The sequence below is a fragment of the Lepus europaeus genome, chromosome 1, assembly GCF_033115175.1.
Source record: "Lepus europaeus isolate LE1 chromosome 1, mLepTim1.pri, whole genome shotgun sequence".
Classification (NCBI taxonomy): domain Eukaryota; kingdom Metazoa; phylum Chordata; class Mammalia; order Lagomorpha; family Leporidae; genus Lepus; species Lepus europaeus.
In genome coordinates this window covers 73418139-73439052 of record NC_084827.1, presented here as the reverse complement: position 1 = coordinate 73439052, position 20914 = coordinate 73418139, and the positions used below count along the sequence as shown (strand labels likewise).

The window sequence follows — 20914 nt, the reverse complement described above, 5'->3', positions numbered from 1 at the left end:
GAGCGCGAGTGAGTCCTGTCTTGGCCGGCAGGGCGCGGGGCCCCGGGAGGCAGTGCCGGCGGGCCAGCAGGCGGCGGAACACAAAGCCAGGGAGCGCGAGTGCCGGGCCGAGAAGCGCGCGCGGCCCGGGCTCCCTCAGCGCGCTCTGGACATGGCAAGTTGGTCAACTCCTGGCTCAGCGGCCAGCGCTCTACCGCCCCCGAAGTGACGGCGTGCTGCAGGGTCTGCCCCTGGGCCGCTGCAAAATGTTCTACCACAGACCAGGTAAGGAGACGCCAGCGGGTTCTCCGTCCCGGCGCGCCCCCAACACACAGCCACACCTGCCACTCGGACCCGAGCCCTTCTCTCTGCCGTGCCTTTTAGTCTGCTTCTTGGGCCTCTGTGATACAAACAGTCCGCCGCTGCCCTCATATTCGCCCTTAGTTTCTCCCCTACCGGATCCCTACGGCAGGGGGAGAGATTCTGGTAGGTGGCTCAAGGTTAAGGGTGTTCCGGCGCCTGCCAGCCTGCGCGACGCTCGTCTGAAGCGTGGTCCGTGTATGCGTGCGTCCGCTGCTCACTCCCACGCAGCCGGAGCCGGGCGCCCCGGGCGCACCCCTCCTCCTCTCCACCTGTGGTGCCTGGCTTTTGTGCTGGAAGCGCAAGTGAGCACACACGCGCACGTGGGGTTGCACTTCCACGCTGGTGGCCTCCAGACGCTGGGAAACGTGGCGTGTAGAGGGCTGGTGGGGCACCCTGGCCCTTGAGCTTTCCGACTCATTAAAGCACAGCGCCAGCCCGGCTCTGTCTCTTGGCCTGGATTCCAGTGTCCAGGTGCCAGCGGAGCTCTGCGCCTCCGAGGAGCTGGGAGGGAGGCAGCTTTAACTTGGTGTGGCTGTTGTGTGCTCTAGGACTTCCCTCCACCCACGAAAGGAGCAGCTTCAGCCACTGCCTGGCCTGGTCCCGCCCCAGCCAGCACTGTCGCCCTTAGGCCATGAGGAACGCGCGACATGTGGGTCCCCTGACCTTGACTGCCCAGCTCAGGCCACACATCCAGGTGTCCCCTCCTTTGCAGCCACAGCCAGGCTCCGCTCACTCTGAGCATGCACCCTGTTGCTACTGGCAACTGCCTATGCTTAAGGCTCTGGTAAGGAGAGATCGGCTTAATGCTGATTGATGGGCAGAAATATGATACGGTTGAGAGCTCAGCGGTTGGTCTGCCTTCCAGGCCCCACCCCATGTTTGCCATTATAAAAGGTGCTTTTGGGGTATCCTCATCTGTGTTAAATATTGAGCTAATTTGCTTTCCTGCTTGACCATCAGGCAGCTACACGGGAATGTTTTCTTGTATTTCAGGCTTTATTGAGTGGGGTCAACAAGGCCTTGTTTCTAGCCACTGCCATGTCCTTTTACCTACATCTGTACTTCTTCCAGTCTTCCTTATACATAAGTTCCTAAAATAGGTCACACTTTTAATCCCCAGATTTATTCCTGGAAATGCTTATAAAAGCACCCCTTGCTTGGTCACTTTGCTCTGCACCTTCCCTCTGAAGACGTGAGAGCTGGTCATTTTGACCCCTCGACAGATACAGTGCAAGCACACAGCTTGTTCTTCATTGTGGTAACTCCTGCGATTTTCATGTTAACCACCCCCTCCTCCATAAGCTGCAGCTTCACTTCCCTTTTCTGGCATAGCAGTCACCTGCTCTGAGCTGTCATGGGCTAACGCAGGTTCTCTGGCCTAATACAGGATCTTGGCCCAGTCTGTGGCTCTGCTGCTGCTTGCCCAGCCTTGGCTGCGGAGACCTAAGATGTCCTGATGGAAGAAGGGGTCTTTAGAAGAACTTGTGTTCCTCAGTGCTTCCTTCCAAAACTCCGCGTTTTCTGGTGGAGCATTTTAATCTAAGGTGTCATTTGTGGCCTGTGGATGGTGCTTTGAGAAGCCTGTGATGTTTTTGAGTCAGTCACTTACTCCCGACAAAATTTCCTTGAGGGGCTTCCACGTGTTGGATACCAAGGTAGGCCCGTGACAAGAATGGAGCAGAGACAAGGCCCACGTGTGGATATCAGCATTTTGGAGCCCATGTTACAGCTGCATTGAGTTACTATTATGACAGTGAACATTGTCACACCATACTACATTTGACTAGGACTTTACAGTTTACAGAGGCTTTCACAGACATTATCTGCTTTAATCCCAGCTGCAGGAATTTTAAATAGCAAGGATTCCACCAAGAGGCTCAGTAATGCTTACCAATCCTGCTTAACCTAAAAGAAGAAGAATCTTGCAAATCATCCCAACAGCTGATGAAGCTTTAAAACACAGAATAAACAATTCAGAAAAAGCTTAGAAAGCTTAGTTACTGGAATGTAACTTGGAGAAGATAACTGAAATGCATGTAACATGTACATTACCAGTGAGACACTCTGTGAAGAAACTCCAACCTTCGACTTTGGTGGCCCAGAGAAATGCTCAGGGTGGAGGCTTTCCAGGGCCCTGGACTATTGCTTTATCCTAGGATCTAAAATGGGATGAAAGTGTTAGCAAAAAGTTGCTGGGAAGCTAGCAAATTAAGCAAAATGAGTAGGCAATGATGTTACTTTCTTTAGCTCAAAGCATTCTTGAGATATCCGCAAGTTTCTAGCATATATTTACTCAAAGTGAAGCAATTTTCTATACTTAGCACATAAAAAATCAGAGTGTGTGCCTTGTGTCACAGCCATAGTGAAGACAACCTTGGTTTGGGTTGTTTGTCCTTACTGCTTACTTGGCAAATCTTGTAGTGATACATGGCGGTTTTCTCTTTTGATAATGTGTGGGGAGGATCTATAGAGGACCTGCATCTACAGTTGTTGCTTTCCTTAGCTCTTTGATGACAAAGTTCAGTCCTTCTGACTTCACTGTGAATATCATCTGTGACTGTGTCCCCAAATTAATTTCTAGAAGCAAACTGATAGTTGGAAGTTTTGATTGGCATTTCAGATACACAAGTATACTGAGAGGAGGTTATCTTAGGGGCAGACTTTGGGCATGACTGAATAACAGGTAAGCCAAGAAAGGAATTGGAGGGTAAGGCCGATTATGACAAAAGTTGGAGATATTATAGCGAGTTTTTGTTTAATATCATGTAGCTGTGTGACAACTTTAGAAGTTTTTTTTCTATAGAGTTTTACTAAAGCCTATTGTTGTATGTTTAGCATTCTGGATGTTTATTTTGATTCCTAGATGTTAGAGTATTTTAGTTTAAAGCTAACCTGTGTCTCCAAATTGGAAATATGTTAATGAAAAGCACATTACAGATGCTTCAAACATTTGTGGGAGATGGAATGAAAAGATACATTTGGTGTAAAAACTTCTGCAATCCATGCATGTTTTCCTCATTGAGTGGATGTGATAGCATGTCAAAGTTCAAGAAAAATGCAGAAAAATGCAGTTAATAGGTGAGTTTGTATTACAGAGGATTTCTGAAATTAATGCATTTAAAGAGTCTTCACAAAGTTCGTGGGAAGTGCATATGGTATAAAACCATTCATAGATTCAGAAATAGGGATATGTGGGTGTGTGTAGCTGAGAAATTGATTAGTTGTACTGGGACTGCTGGGCCCTCCTCTGAGAGGCTTCAGCTTCAGGTTTTCAAATGAAGTTTTAACAAAGTTGGGATTATTCCTGGGGAATATTCCTAGAGCTTTCTTGTTTAACAGGGAAAACTAGAGCAATGGCTCTGCCCTGGCAGCAAGGTCATCCTGGCTTGGAATTGTCTAACTTGCCTGTGACCCCTAATCATAGGGTTCCATTATTTAGTCATACAGCAAATATTTACTGAGGGTCATTTTTGGAGAATAAATCTCCTTTTTGTTGAGCACTGTGCCCTTTGAGGATTACCTAGTAGGTTTGTTGTTTTTTGAGTACCTGATAGTTTTGTCCTTTGAAGTATCTCTAGATGTGGTTTAAAGGCAGCAAAATATAGGTTCCAAGAGATTCCCTTGCTGTACAGTATTGGTGCTGGAGTCACGGCTGCCTCTGATTTGATTGACATTACTTCTCGGATATCATACTCTGTCCTCTTTCTCCTTGTTAACAGTTTCTTGTGTTCCTTCAACTCAGACAGCAGGTGGCAATGGGTTAAGTAAACTGTCCCTGTGGATTTGTCACTCAGAGGGTAACTGCTGTTATTTTGAGGAGGATTCTCATTGTCTAGGTTTTCAGGGTCTCGGAAGGTAAGAAGGGAAGGGAGAGCGGCTTATTCTTTCATATTGTTGGAAGGTGTTGAGTATGTTGTACTGTTAGTGCGGTAGGTAAAATCGTGAGTGCTAATTGGGTGCAGGTTTTGTAAACCCAAATTTGCTGACTGCCAAGTGAATTTGCAGGTGTTAAATTTAATGTGAGAGTCTATAGGCCCAGGCTGTACACCTAATTCTATCATATACCATTGATGTGTTTTGGGACAAGGTTATTAATCTCTAACCTGTTTCCTCATGTATAAAATAAGAAAAACCGCATTTAAAATGTTAATATTAAAATCTAACATTAAGGGCTTAGAAAAGTGCCTCACACACTGGAAAATCAACAGATGTTAGTGGCTGTGGTCTCTGAGTGTTATTTTCATATTGCTTAAGGCTGGATAAGACTGCCTTTTTAGTGTTAACCTCATGTCTGAAACTTCTACTAGCACTGCACAGGAAGAACAGGGCAGTTAAAATTTAAAGCAATTATAGCTAGTTTCAAATGGAGTCTGTACTATGTGTAGATATAAGGGACATGATACTTATTTTTTCCTTGAGATGCAAATGGGTCAGTTTAAAAGATAGCCTAGTAGATAAGTTTATAAAGTTATACAGTTAACATTCATGGAATGCCTCTGAAAGGCACTGCACTGTGCTGCAAAGATGAGAAAGGATGCTCTTGTTCTCCACTTGTAAACTGGAATTGGGGAGGGGATTGATGTGGTTAAAAATAACAGTAGCATAATAAAGAACATTGTATAATAAGAATATTGTCGTACACTTGTCACCTAAGTCCTGTCTGACCCATACTATAACTATAAATATTGGATCTTTTGAAAAATGCCAGTCTTGATTTGTGTGAGGCAGATAATTTCTGCATTATCCAGATCTCTGTAAGATAAACTAAAATGTCATACTGGAGTTACTACTAAAAGATGGTGGATTGCAAAGGACATTGCCATCCTATCAGAAATGCCTAACTTAGGTGTCTTTTACTGGTACTCTGAATTGCTTGGGAATCTTGAATTTCTTTAATAACTACAGCATCCATGGTTGCATGGTTGTATTTGGCTTCACTAATCGCTAGATTCCCTGCACTCCACTCATAGCAGTATAGAAATGTAGAGAAAAGATAGAGCTTTGTTAACCAGTCTCCAAGGAATTTACTTCCCTCCTTTCCTCTGTTCTTTGTTCATTTTAAGAGCAAATGCCTCAAGGAAAAATATCTTGGCTCTCCTGGAAGGCTCTTTCTCACACTCAAGATAAGGTTATCAGCTTTTCTGATTTATTTCTACTATATGAGATTTAAGCTACCACCATCATTTTAATTCAAAGCAAGATTCAAATACATATGCTCATGCACATGACAAATGGAAAATAGTGCATTGTAAGTAAAATAGGATAAATTAGTTAAGCCTCCTGGCACCACAGTTTCAGTGAACAACATGTAATGCACCTGATGGCAAATTTGCAATGATTTGAATTCCCTTAGATTTTTCATCTTATGTTTTTCTTCATAGACACTTCTAGGATATAGGTTTTTAACCTAAAATTTACTTGAATACTTAAATTTTATTAAGTTACACAAGCTTCATGTATTTAATATATATGGATTTAGGAACATAGTGACACTTCCTCTCCTACCCTCCCTCCTGTCTGTGCTCCATCCTTTCTCCTCTTCCTTCTCACATTCCCACTCTTAATTTTTACAAAGACCTATTTTCAGCTTACTTAATGATCATATAATTAATCCTAAACTAAAGAAGAGTTCAACAAATAGTATGAAGAAAAAGAAAAACTATTCCTCAATAGGAGAGACAAGGGCTGTTAACAATCATCAAATCTCAAAATGTGCATTTCACTCCAATACATTACATTTAATTCTTTTGTTTTACAATGAGTTTTTTTGAATGTATAATGATTTATTTTTTTCATTAAAAATAACTTGAGGTCTATAGTGATGATTTCCACTGTACCCTCTCCTACCCACACTCCCACCACTCTTCCTCCTCTTTCCTATACCCATTCTTATTTTTTACTAAGATCTATTATCAATTAACTTTATAAACATACAATTAATGCTATACTAAGTAAAAAGTTCCACAAATTGTATTAAAATTGAAAAAAAAAATGTTCCTCAACTGTCAAGGTCTGTTCAAAGTAATTACATCTCAAAGTGTTCACGTCTATAGATTATCTTTTAGGTGCTCTGTTAGTAACCACAGGTCAGGAAGAACATATAGTATTTGTCCTTTGGGGGCTGGCTTATTTCACTAAGTATGATGTTGTGCAGTTTCATCCATTTTGTTGCACATGACAGGATTTCATGTTTTTTTGTTTTTTTGTTTTTTTTTTTTTACTGCTATGTAGTATTCCATGGTGTGTACATATCCCATAAGTTATTTATCTAGTCTTCAGTTGACAGACATTTGGGTTGATTCCATATTTTAGCTATTGTGAATTGAGCTGCAATAAACATGGGGGTACAGATAATTCTTTCATATGCTGATTTTGTTTTCCTTGGGTTAATTGCCAGGAGTGGGATGGCTGGATCATATGGTAGGTCTATTTTCAAACTTCTGAATTATCTCCATACTGTTTTCCACAGTGGCTGTACCAGTTTACATTTCTACCAACAGTGGATTAGGGTACCTTTTTCCCATATCCTTCCCTATATCCTTTGTTGTTTGTTGGTTTCTGTACAAAAGCCATTCTAATGAGGGTGAGGTGAAACTTCTTTGTGGTTTTGATTTGCGTTTTCCTGGTGGCTAGTGATCCTGAACATTTATTCATATGTCTATTAGCCATATGGATTTCTACTTTTGAAAAATGCCTGTTTAAATTCTTTGCTCATTTCTTAACTGAGTTGTTTGTTTTGTTGTTATTGAGTTTCTTGATCTCTTTTTTATTCTGGTAATTAATCCTTTATCAGTTGCATAGTTTGCAAATAATTTCTCCTGTTCTGTCAGTTGGCTCTTTAGTTTGCTGAGTGTTTCTTTTACAGTACAAAAGAATCTCAATATGATGTAATCCCATTTGTAAGTTTTTGCCTGTGCCTCTGGGGTCTTTCCCAAGAACTCTTTGGCTATGCCAATGTTTTGCAGGGTTTCCCCAATGCTCTCTAATAATTTGATGGTATCGGGTCTTAGATTTAGGTCTTTAATCCATTTTGAGTGGATTTTTATGTAAGGTGTAAGGTAGGGGTCTTCGTATTTCTGCATGTGGAGATCCAATTTCCCCACCACCAATTGTTGAAGAGACTCTTGGCTTCAGGGATTGATTTTAGCTCCTTTGTCAAAGTTGATTGTAGATGCGTGGGTTGATTTCTGTTCTGTTCCATTGGTCTATCCATCTGTTTTGTACCTGTACCAGGCTGTTTTAATTTTAACTGCCTTGTAGTATGTCTTGAAATCTGGTATTGTGATGCGTCTGGCTTTGTTTTTGTTGTATAGGACTCCTTTAGCTATTCAGGGTCTCCTGTCTTTCCATATGAATTTCAGCATTACTTTTTCTATATCTGTTAAGAATGTCATTGGTATTTTGATTGTTATCACATTGAATCTGTAAATTGCTTTTGGAAGTATGGACATTTTGATTATTGATTCTTGTAATTCATGAACATGGAGGATTTTTTCTTTTTTGTGTCATTTATTTATTTTTAATGTTTTATAATTCTCATCATAGAGATCTGGTTAAATTTATACCAAAATATTTAATTTGTTTTGTAGCTATTGTGAATGGAATTGGTCTTAGAAGTTCTTTCTCAGCCATGGCATTTTCTGTGTATATAAAGGCTATTGATCCTTGTTTGTTGATTTTATATCTTGCCACTTTACAATAGTTTCTTAATGAAGTCATTTGGATCCCTTATATAGAATCATATCATCTGCAAATAGGGATAGTTTGACTTCCTCCTACCCATTTTGTTTCCCTTTGATTTCTTTTTCTTGCCTAATGGCTCTGGCTAAAACTTTCAGAACTATATTCAATACCAGTGGTGACAGTGGGAATCCTTGTCTGGTTCCAGATCTCAGTGGGAATGCTTCCAACTTTTCCCCGTACAGTAGGTTGCTGGCTGAAGGGCTTGTCATAAATTGCCTTGATGATGTTGAGGAATGTTCCTTCTGTACTCAATTTGCTTAAAGTTTTCATCATAAAAGGGTGTTGTATTTTATCAGATGCTTTCTCTGCATCTATTGAGATAATCACATGGTTTTTATTCAACTTGTTAATGTGGTGCATCACATTGATTTTGTAAATGTTGAACATCCCTGCATACCTGGGATAAATCTCATTTGATCCAGATGATTAACCAAGTGAGTCACAGCACCAGCCCCATAGAATATATATATATATATATATATAATTAATTTTTTTTTTGACAGGCAGAGTGGACAGTGAGAGACAGAGAGAAAGGTCTTCCTTTTGCCGTTGGTTCACCCTCCAATGGCCGCCGCGGTAGGTGCGCTGCGGCAGGCGCACCGCGCCGATCCGATGGCAGGAGCCAGGTGCTTCTCCTGGTCTCCCATGGGGTGCAGGGCCCAAGCACTTGGGCCATCCTCCACTGCACTCCCTGGCCACAGCAGAGAGCTGGCCTGGAAGAGGGGCAACCGGGACAGAATCCGGCGCCCCAACCGGGACTAGAACCCGGTGTGCTGGCACCGCAAGGCGGAGGATTAGCCTGTTAAGCCACGGCGCCAGCCAGAATATATATATATTTTTTTGACAGGCAGAGTGGACAGTGAGAGAGAGAGAGAAAGGTCTTCCTTTTCTGTTGGTTCACCCACCAATGGCCACTGCAGCCGGCACACTGTGACCGGTGCACCACGCTGATCCGAAGCCAGGAGCCAGGTGCTTCTCCTGGTCTCCCATGTGGGTGCAGGGCCCAAGCACTTGGGCCATCCTCCACTGTACTCCCGGGCCACAGCAGAGAGCTGGACTGGAAGAAAAGCAACTGGGACAGAATCTGGCGCCCTGACTGGGACTAGAACCCGGAGTGCCAGCGCCGCAGGCGGAGGATTAGCCTATTGAGCTGTGGCGCCAGCCCATAGAATATTTTCTTTATGTTTTACTACAGTATTTGACTACAATGTGTTGTGGTTAAGATCTTTTCTGGTCATGTCTATTAAGAGTTCTGTGTGCTTCCTGTACTTGGACGTCCCTTTCTTTCTCCAAATTAGCCAAGTGTTCTGTAATTATTTCACTAAAAAGGCCTTCTATTCCATTCTCTTTCCATGCTTTCAGGAACTTCTAAGACTCATATGTTGGGTCATTTGATAGTATCCCATAATTCTCCAATACTGCTTTTTAGTTTTCTACTTTTTTCTTGTTTTTGTTCTGACTGTAAAATTTTCAATTTGTCTTGAATATTCTTTCTTCTGCCTCAAGAGTCTGTTCTTAAGGCTTTCCATCATATTTTTCCTTTGTTCTTTTATTCATTTCCAATATTTGATTTTGAATTCCCCTCAAAATCTCAACTTAGTGGGAAAACTTTTCATTCATGTAACATACTGATTTTTTAGATCATGAATTTTCTTCTGATTTCTTCTAAGTAATCCTATGATCAATTTTTAAAATTCCATTTCTGACATTTCTTCAATCTCTTCATCTTCACATTTTAGTATTGAAGTGTTGTGTTCTTTTGGGGGTGTCATATTATCTTTGGTATTCCTATTTCTTGAATTGTTGCATTTATTATTAGGCATTTGTGGTGTTACTTGCTTTTTTTTTTTTTTTTTTTTTTCTGCTCTGTAATGGCTTTTAGCTTTGGACTATGCCTTTGTTGTTTAGTGGAATGTCTTGGTCAGGGAGGTCTGCCCAGTGCTCCAGGGTGAAGGGAGTGTCCAAGGTGACAGCCAAGTTGGGCGTGGTAAATCTCCTCCTGGAGCATGTGGAGCCTCCCACAGTGACTGCACAAAGCTCAAGCCACACCCTGCGCCCCTCCACACAGCCACAGTGTTTTCACAGTCCGGGCACATAACACTCCCACAGTCATGAGCACCCAGCCCCCTGTCACTTCTCCCAGCCAGACTTAGACATCTCCTTGGCTGGTTGCTGGGCCGGTGGACACAAGCTGTTGTAACTGTTACATATGTCCAAAATGGTGTCTTGGCCCTCTCTTGGCTAGTTATAGGATACCAGAGCCAGGTGGTCATGGTACACTGTTCCCCACAGGGCTCCAAGCCAGGCCCACTCCAGGCTCTTCCTGCAGCTTTGCAGCTTTATTGCCAGTGGCTTGGTCTGCTGCACTCTGGTCTCACCTCACTCCAAAGCTGGTGCTGAGGCTTTCGGCTGCTGGGGTCCTGAGCTGTGCCTGTCCATAACCTCCGTGTAGGTCCACAGTGTACCTTCAATTTGCATGGATTTTCCTCTGTTGTTTTTTTCCTAACCCTTCCACTTTTTTTTTTTTTAACTATCCTCCCTTAGATCAGAGTAGTAAGCTCCCTTACTATGCTGCTGCCATCTTCCATTTCATTTAATTCTAATATTGTGATGTAGTTCTTCCCAGCACTTCTTAAGTGTCAGGTGTTTAAATGCAGCTATGAGTCTGTCTATGGAGTTTTTAATATAAAATAAAGTTTATTGTAAAATGGAGAATTTACTCAAAGTTATGGAGTGGTGCTTCTTATTGTAGGAGCCTTAAACTTGCCTGAATGACTAACACAAAAGGATAATCACACAGGTATGTATCTAGATGTTTTGTTTTGAAACTGATTTTTGTTTCAGTATTTTTAAGGGAAACTAACTTGGAAGGACATAATTTGATCTTTACAATCCAGCAATATATTCTAATATAAAGAAATCACACACACAGAACATTCAAACCAAGCGCAGCATTTCTGTACATAGAAAGGAAGGCCTGCTTTCATGTCTTCGTTCATGTGCTTCTACACTCATTACTTCACTCAGCCCTCCATCATTAGATGCGTATCATGTGTCAGGCAATGTATTGTACTTCATGTGATTGCAGCCTGTCATTATTCCAATATTGAATATTTAGCAGCAAAGTTATTGCTTCTTGGGTTCTGGTATCCCGTATTGGAGTGCTGGATAAAGTCCTGGCTGTTCTACTTCTGATCCAGGTCCCTGCTAATGGGCCTGAAAATGCAGCAGAATGTGGCCAAAGTACTTGACCCGCTGCGTAGTGTATGATGGACTAGAACAGTGTTCGTGATTCCTGCGTTGGTCCAGAAGTGGCTGTTGTGGCTATTTGGGGAATGAGCCAGTAGATGAAAGATATTCTTTCTTCTCTCCTCCTATCAAATAAATTATCTTGTAAAACATCATTGATTGTCATAAGAAACATTGCAAGTGAATCTGATGTTGCAAGATACAGTATACTTGCTGTTTTTTTTTTTTTTAATAACTTTGAAGTTTGGCTTATTTCAGATTGCCTCATCCTAGTTGCATTAACATACTTTTAAAAACCATTCTTTAATTTTACTAAGACTTTTACAAGGCAGAAACCTTGTTCCTGTGAACCCATAGTTTATCCTCATCTTCCCCAAGATACTGCAGTTCCCTTCCCGAAGATACTGCAGTTCCCTTACTTGTTTGGTGCTCCATATCTAGTTTTAACTACTTGTTAAATAGAAGAAGAAAATAAAGGAAACAGGAATTTGCTTTATTAGGAATTAGTGAATTATTTAATTTAGGATTTATCAGAGCCCACAAGACTCTGTCTTCTGTCCTTGTGAATCATTGTGCCACCTTAGGTCTGATTATGGAAGATAGGTCGCTTCTTATTGATGGTCTGTTTTAGAGTTTAGTATGTACATGGCCATGTATCTGTGGATTCTCATGAGACATTTAAGCACTGTTGATGGGTTTTGTAGATGTTTTAGAGTCATAATGATCTGTGGAATCCCTTACTGATTTTGCTAAATTACTATGGCTTGGAAGATACTCAACACATGTATTATATCTGATCTTGTCCTAGCAGTATGTACATAAAAATGTGATTCATTAAAACTTATAAAAATATCAAACTCCCTCAAGGAGTTTACAATTTAGGTTGAGAAATAGGACAAAAAGCTTAGTGTACAGCTGATGAACAGGATAAAGCAATGATGAAGTCAGGATTTGGAAAACGAAATGATGAATGAGGCTGATATGGTTAGGATAGACTCCTGGGGCAAGGAGATGGGATCTAACCCAGGTGGAGATCATACACAAGGAGCGGGCTGTTTGGGTCCGCAGAGGGCTTGAGTTCAGGTGAAGACAGGAGCAGCCCTGGAAGGAGAGGATGGGAGCTGAATTATAGAAGCAGCAGGAGACTGCTGATAATGATCATTTTATGCACAGTAAGAAATTTGGAGTTTGTCTTCTGGGCTACCATTTCCCAAGATGTGTCTGACTGGAACACTATTATGGAAGTATGAACACAGAGACTTGTGGCACAGAAAAACTGGCTGAAAGGTTAAGGAAAATTGTCTCCTGTAGAAATTCCCAGATAATTTATTTTTTTTTTATTTTTGACAGGCAGAGTGGACAGTGAGAGAGAGACACAGAGAGAAAGGTCTTCCTTTTGCCGTTGGTTCACCCTCCAATGGCCGCCGCGGTAGCGCGCTGCGGCCGGCGCACCGTGCTGTTCCGATGGCAGGAGCCAGGTGCTTCTCCTGGTCTCCCATGGGGTGCAGAGCCCAAACACTTGGGCTATCCTCCACTGCACTCCCTGGCCACAGCAGAGAGCTGGCCTGGAAGAGGGGCAACCGGGACAGGATCGGTGCCCCGACCGGGACTAGAACCCGGTGTGCCGGCGCCGCAAGGCGGAGGATTAGCCTGTTGAGCCACGGCGCCGGCCAAATTCCCAGATAATTTAATACATTAATCTATATTGTTAACTTCTGAAACCCTCCCAAAATGGTTTCAATTACTGAATAACTAACTTTAGAGACAAAAAGAGCCCCTGCTTACTGTTTTACTCTCCAAATACAGAGAACTATATCCAGGTCTCCCATGGGGGTGGCAGGGATCCAATTACTTGAACTGTTTCCTGCTAGTGTCTACGTTTGTAGGAACTGGAATTGGGAGCTGGAGCTAGCAGTTGAACCTGGGTACTTCAATATGGGATGCAAGTGTCTTACCAGGAATCTTAACCACGAGGCGAAATGTCTCCCCATACTGAATTTATGTTTAGAAGATCATTGTGAAAAGGTTATTGTCTGTGAAAAGTTATTTTTGGGAAATGCTATTAGAAGCCACTGATGATTTGAATCAGAAGTGTTAACTGAGTGGATGGTCATAGGAACAATAATCTGAAATCTGATGCTTGGTGTAGATCTGTGCAGGAAGCACTTAGGGGACCCTGGCTCTGTCCAACAGGATGTGATAAAGTCCTTGGTTGGGGAATATGGTATGAGGATGGGAAGGAAGAGAATATTTCCATGAACATTAAAGTATAAGAATCCCCTCATACTCATGCCTTTGTGATTGAGCAGTTGAGAGAGAGTTGCAGAGATTGGAGAATCAAATGGTTCAAACTTGGGTGACTGTTTTTGCATTAGTAGCAACATGTACTAAGTGCTCCAGAAATTGTCTAATTTTTAAAAAAAAATCTTCCATAAGGTAGCCAAACTCAATGAGGCAGGGATATTTTTGCAGGCATGTGCCTTTTCTGATGAACGCTGTACTGCCTAAAATGCTTTCTTGATAGAGTGTACTCGAAACAGAACCCAGCTGTTTCAAGCAACATGTTAGGTATAATAGTGTCCTAATTAACTTCAGTCATTGGCACTGCTTGCACTGAGGCATGGTCTCTAAGCTAATGGGTTTCTGCAGTGTAGGGAAGAGACAGCATCTTACTGCTGGGAATCTGGTTGTCAGGTAAAGGTGTACTTCTGCCAATTTTCCTCATTATGAGAGATTTATCAGAAAGAATAGGGGCCACAGTATAGCCATCATGAAGATCTTGAATGTGTTCGTCCTGTGAGATGAAAGATTTTGCTTCACAATATCAGATTCCCACCATTTGTATGTCTTTAAGGAGTGGCATACATGTGTTTATGACCTTCACATTCTGCTTTGTCATCTGTGTGTGTAAAGTGTTAGATCTGGGCCGGTGCTGTGGCTCAATAGGCTAATCCTCTGCCTGTGGCGCCGGCACACCGGGTTCTAGTCCCGGTCGGGGCGCCAGATTCTGTCCCGGTCACTCCTCTTCCAGGCAAGCTCTCTGCTGTGGCCCGGGAGTGCAGTGGAGGATGGCCCAAATCCTTGGGCCCTGCACCCGCATGGGAGACCAGGAGGAAGCACCTGGCTCCTGGCTTTGGATCAGCGCAGTGCGCTGGCCACAGCACACTGGCCTCAGTGGCCATTGGTGGGTGAACCAACAGAAAAGGAAGACCTTTCTCTCTGTCTCTCTCTCTCACTGTCCACTCTGCCTGTCCAAAAAAAAAAAAAAAAAAAGTGTTAGATCTGGCCTTTGAACCATTTGTGTAGGATTATATGGAATGATTTTTCTTAATCCAAATGAGAAATGTTCTTTACTTTCCAAAATAGAAAGCAGAACAAAGTAGTAGAGTAAAACAAAAACCTGGGCAGTTTTCTGTAGTATTCCTTAATATCATGACTTTTCATAAGCTTCTTGGCTTCCTTACATATTTATGAATATAAATACATTTAGATGCTCAGTTAACTACTTTTACTCTATATTTACTTATTTTCATTCTTATACCTGTTACATACAACTCTGTATTTGGGAGGTGAAAAATGATTCAAAGTAGTTGTTATTAGTATAAATATCAGAAAAGCATTTTTAAAAGTTTAATTTGAAAGTAGTAGAGGGATAGATAGAAAGATCTTCCATTTGCTGCTTCACTCCCCAAATGCCACGACAACTGGGGTTGTGCCATGCCAAAGCCAAGAGCTTCATTCCATCTCCCATGTGGGTGGCAGGGGATTAAACCCTTGGGCCATCTTTTGTTGCTTTTCCTAGGCCATTAGCAGGTAGCTGAATCAGAAGTGGAGTAGCTAGGACATGAACTGGTAGCCATATGGTATGCCAGCTGTGCAGGTGGTGTTTTTACCTACTATTCCACAATTCTGGCTCTCAGATTCCCGAGAATTTTTACCTTTTATTATTTTTCAGTTCTATAAACTACCAAAATCCTTTTTATTTTGTAGTTGTAATGCTTATGTGCACTTTGCGTGACCTTGAAAACTGACTTTATTTCTATAAGACACATTTCTGCCAACTGGTATCTTACTAAATTCTGCTACATAGCCATACCAGTGTCCTTGATTGTAGTGACTATTTCAGGCTAAGAAAGTTTATGTTGATACTTGAATTCTTCTTTTAGTTGTCCACATGGGTTAAGCTCACTACATATTTGTAAAACCTCTACTGTCATTTTGCGGTAGGGATGGGTGAATGTTCTACAATTCTTAGAGACTGGTGTCTGCAAAGGATAAAAATGAGACCATTACAATGTGCCCAGCCTAGGGGCTGGTGCTGTGGCATAGCGGGTAAAGTCTCCGCCTACAGTGCCAGCATCCCATATGGGCACCGGTTTGAGTCCCAGCTGCTCCACTTCCGATCCAGCTCTGCTATGGCCTAGGAAGGCAGTAGGAGATGAGCCAAGTCCTTGGGCCCCGGCACCTGCATGGGAGACCAGAAAGAGGCTCTTGGCTTTGGATCAGCGCAGCTCCGGATGTTGCCGCCAATTGGGGAGTAAACTAGCAGATGGAAGATCTCTCTCTCTCTCTCTCTCTCTCTCTCTGCCTCTCCTTCTCGCTCTGTGTAACTGTGACTTTCAAATAAGTAAATAAATCTTAAAAAAAAAAATGTACCCAGCCTAGTTGGTCAGATAGTGGTACTGTTGGGTTAGCAGGATAAGTGTCTTTCTGTTAATACTTGAATCTGAAAGAAGGCCTAGAGGATGAGTAGAACTGCCAAAGAGGAGGGACCAGCTTACAAGAAAATACCTGCCTAGGTACAGTTGTCAGTTTGTGACCTGCTACGTGCTGAGTTGCCATTTGTTTTATTTTAAACTATAGAATGTGTAACTCTTTAATTGTAGAGTGATAGCCAATGAATGAGATAATGGCTCTACTGGCTCATGTGGCCACATGCATTTTTAATCAGATTGTTAGAGTACACTAAAGATACTTCACGTGTATCTTTCCATTTTTATACCACAAACTGAATATGCTTGTGAGAATATTGACATTGTCTTTTTTGCATGTCAGAGGAATTTTCGGGGTTTTATAAATACTGGATAAAAATATTCACTACTACTAATACTCATAGCAGTAAAACTTTCAGTAGCATTTGAGGAATACTTGAACAAAAATATGTTAAATTGGCTGTAACTCGGCCGGCGCCGCAACTTAATAGGCTAATCCTCCGCCTGCGGCGCTGGCACTCCAGGTTCTAGTCCCAGTTGGGGCGTCAGATTCTGTCCCGGTTGCTCCTCTTCCAGGATGGCCTAGGTCCTTGGGCCCTGCACCCGCATGGGAGACCAGGAGGAAGCACCTGGCTCCTGGCTTTGGATCACAGTGCGCTGGCCGCAACGCACCGGCTACAGCGGCCACTTGGGGGGTGAACCAACGGAAAAAGGAAGACCTTTTTCTCTGTCTTTCTCTCTCTCACTGTCTAACTCTGCCTGTCCAAAAAAAAAAAAAAAAAAAAAAATTGGCTGTAACTGTTCTACAGTGATGATTATTGGGGAGCGAGCAATCTTTTAAAAATGGGGTTTTTAAATGAAGAATTTAATGTAGATGCTTACCCATAGCTTTCATGTTTATGTAATGAGGTTCAGAAAAGTAGATAAGGTTTCCATTGGTTTATTGAACAAATGGGAGTATGTCACATAAATATAAGCATACACACGTATTTGTCTTCTATTAGCAGATGGTTTTTAGATACTGGTACAAATCTTATATGCATATTCACAACCAAACATAGCAGAGTATATTTATAATTTTATGCTTGCTTTACATAAAGAGTTTATTATAGAAAACAGATTGATTAATTTACTCTTAATTTGGCTATTCCATTTTGAAGTAGGAACCACAATATTTAGTTTTACAGAAGATACATATATAGGCTTTAGAGTCTTTGGAGAAATGTCACTTTAAATATTTAAGAGAAAGCATGGTCTTATTACCTGTGGCTTCACACTTAGTAGTTGATACATTATTTACTCACAGTTTTTAATTTTGTCATTTAGCTTTCTACAGTCATATTAATGTGTTCCTTGATTTTGGTTCTAATAAAATAATGGTACATAAATTGGTGAGGGTCCAGTGAGACTATTTGATTTCCAGAACATAATAAAGGTTTTTATAATGGTTCCAAGTCATGGCTTCTGAGAGCTACAGTTTTTCTTTTTTAAAGATTTATTTTATTTATTGGAAAGACAAAGTTACAGAGAGAGGTAGAGAGAGAGGTCTTCCATCCACTGGTTCACTCCCCAAATGACTGCAGTCACCAGAGCTGGGCCAATCTGAAGCCAAGAGCCATCTTTTACTGCTATCCCAGACCGTAGAGAGAGCTGGATCAGAAGTGAAGCAGCCAGGATTAGAACCGAGGCCCATATGGGATGTCGGTGCTTCAGGCCAGGGCTTTAACCTGCTGTGCCACAGCGCCAGCCCCAAGAGCTACAGTTTTAGTGCCTTTACCTGTTACTGCCTACCCAAGAGGCAAAGAGATGCTCTTTGTGAGAAATCCAGTATCTCATTCCACTTCAGTGGAATTCTAATACAGTTGACTTCATGTATTTACTACTTGCCAGTCAGTCCTGTTTAGTGGTTATCTGTTTTGTACCCCATTCCTTGTACACAGTCACACTTCGAGCCCTCTAGGTCCCAGAATAGGATGGAAAGCGTTCATGCCCATTCCTTAAAAACTATCACCCATGCCTTCTTTTTCCCCCAGGAACAAAACTAATGTAAGATGATGGATAAGTGGGGCTGGGAAATGTAGTTATTCCCTATAAACCAAAGAGCTTCTACTTTTCATGGCTTTGCCTCCAAAAAATGCTGACAATGTGATGTACTATGGGCTTCAAACACTGAATGGGAAAATGGATTTGAAAGGTAGGTTAATTTTGGTGCAGTATTTTTTTTTTTTTTTGCAAGTCATGTGTACAGTTTTAAAAAAGGTTGATGTATTTGAAAGGTAGAGTTATGTCAAGACAGCCATCTGCTGGTTTACTTACCAAGTTACTGCAATAGCTGGGGTGGGGCCAGGGACTCCGTCTTAATCTCCCACATGTGTGGCAGGAGCCCATGAGTGAAGGCCATCTTCTGCTGCCTTCCCATGTACGTCAGGAGGAGGGTGAGTCAGAAGCAGAGTAGCTGAAACACAAACCAGCGCTCTGATGTGGAATGCAGGCATCGCAGGCAGTGGCTTAGCCTGCTGTGCCACGGCACTGGCACTCATGCTTACTTTCTTCATGACAAACTTGCCATTGACTTTTTGATAGACTGCTTGTATTACGTAATTGTCTTTGAGTTATTTTGCATTTTGTGTTTCCTCATTCTGTCAGTTGCTTGCTTTGTTAACTCCAGTGTATAACTTCTGTGTCCTTCATTTGCTTTATTAGAGATACTGTCTGTTCTATGGGATAGGGAAGAATAATACTTGCCTTAAGCTCTTAATAGACTTGACAATGTTAAATACATTATGCAAAAGGTCCAGCACACTTGCCTGGCATATAGATGTTTGAGACGTGTTAATCCTTCTTCCCTTTTTCCCTCTGCTTGCTTAAGGAATCTGCCTTCTCAGGCACAGAACTGAACCTGGATTATTTGAAGTGCCCTGAGCATTCTCAGTGTACCTTCCCTCCTTACCAATGGGTGGAAAAATGAAGAATTGTTTGCCTGGCAGCAACTCTCTGATGGTTTTTTACTTCAAAGGGAAGCAACTTCGTCAGGGTTGCATCTTTGCCCTGAAACACAGAGCTTGTTAGTTTGTAAGAGGGAAGTCAGCCTGCAAAGTCTTTACCTGTTGTGCCACAAAAGTCATTGTAGCCAGAAATTGCCGTGGGCTTGCCCCCTGCTGAAAGAGACAGTCAAGGACTGTGACTTGATTTTTGTTCAACATATTACTCCAGGTTTCGGGATGAATTCCACAAGAAATAATTGGGTCACAAATTTACATTTGCGAAAGTCACTCATTGGGACTTGAGCAACCTTCCTGACCTTACTTTTGCCTGGCACAGAAGAGCATTTTGCCCCGCTGTATGGGATGGTGCTTCTGTAAAGCCTCACTCTGACTCCAGAAACCTCTGGTTTGAAAGGGGGTGGCTGAGCTCACTCACCCAGATATGTAGGAAAATCATACTGTTTGTGGTATGTAAGTCAGTGACAGGACAGAAGAAACACACCGTTGGCATTTAAAAGCGACTGTTTGGTTGCAGCAGTGTTCCACTGGATAGCATTTTATGATCTGATCTGACCTGATGGATCCTCTGGTGCTGTGGGAGGCTCAGCTTCTGCTAGGGGAAGGGACATCTGTGAGTTGACATTGTTGGAAGGTTGTGCTTTTGTATGTCTGCTTGTCTGTGACTAGAGAGCCCAGTGGTGAATGGGAGCTCCAGTTGTGTCCCTTCTTGGGTCTGGCTTCTAGGCATTAAAACTAACATGAGCAGATTCATTGACTTCTTTTTAAAGACCACTGGGCAAAGTGTGCACTGTTTCTAAGTAACCTTTACTGTCAGAAACTGAATCCTCACTGCTAATAAACAGCACTCCCTTCTGAAAACCAGACTTCTGTTGTGCGGTTTGTTTTAATCAGAAGGTGTGGGGTTTGGGGTGTCAACATTTTCTGAATGATGCCCCTCCCCACATTAGGTCATTTAAAAAAATATTTGTTTATTTATTTATTTGAAAATCAGAGTTACACACAGAGAGAAGGAGAAGCAGAGAGAGGTCTTCCATCCGCTGGTTCACTTCCCTGTTGACCTCAACAGCCGGAGCTGCACTGATCCAAAGCCAGGAGCCAGGAGCTTCCTTCAGGTCTTCTCATGCAGGTGCAGGGGCCCAAGGACTTGGGCCATATTCTACTGCTTGCACAAGGCCATAGCAGAGAGCTGGATTCGAAGTGAAGCAGCAGGGACTCGAACTGGCGCCCATATGGGGTGCTGGCATTGCAGGTGGCAGCTTTACCTGCTATGCCACAGCACCAGCTCCCAACCCTTTCCCTGTCCAGTGTCTTTATGTCTGGTCTTCTTTGCTATTAAAAGGAACAAACTTTTCAAAAATGTCAAACGTTCATGTTTGTTTATATGAAGACTTGATTTGCATTTTGTAAACTTCACATCTGATTCAGACCTGTCACTGGATGGCAGACTTTTGCTTGAGGTTAAGGTTTGTTGCAGTGCCACCTTACAGATTGAATATGGAATGCTTTCTTTTCCCAATATCTTTTATGGATGCTGTATGTAGTGTATTCCCCCTTAAAACCCACGAGCTTGATAAGATGAAACCCATGTCAAGTGGTGAGGACCAGCACCTTTATGCAAAGCCTGACCTATCCTGGAGGGAGCTTACTGACAGTTTTATGGGCTGGATCAAAACACATTTATGTTTTACATTCTGTTCTGACTATGGCAGGAGCAGATACTTATTTTAACAGCAAACAGAAATAAAATGGAGAGAACTTGTTGGCAACTTAAGTTCTTTTCCCTCGAGGAAAGAGCAGGCAAGGATATGCCCAGGAGGAAAGTGGCTGCCCGAGAAGCAAGCGGCCTTATCCTTAGCTGCTCTC

General features: G+C 42.3%; 1 protein-coding gene across 7 annotated transcripts in view; it reads left to right on the top strand.

Annotated features, from left to right (window-relative positions):
- Positions 1 to 20914, top strand: part of NCKAP5 (NCK associated protein 5) — a 957082-nt gene that overhangs the window by 323486 nt on the left and 612682 nt on the right. Inside the window, exon 1 of one of the 7 annotated variants that reach the window (XM_062185840.1) lies at positions 134 to 264. The exons of the other annotated variants lie outside the window; for them this stretch is intronic. The gene's annotated coding sequence lies outside the window, so the exon portion shown is untranslated. Of the gene's footprint in view, positions 1 to 133; positions 265 to 20914 lie in introns of those variants that run through there. 7 annotated transcript variants of the gene reach the window in all.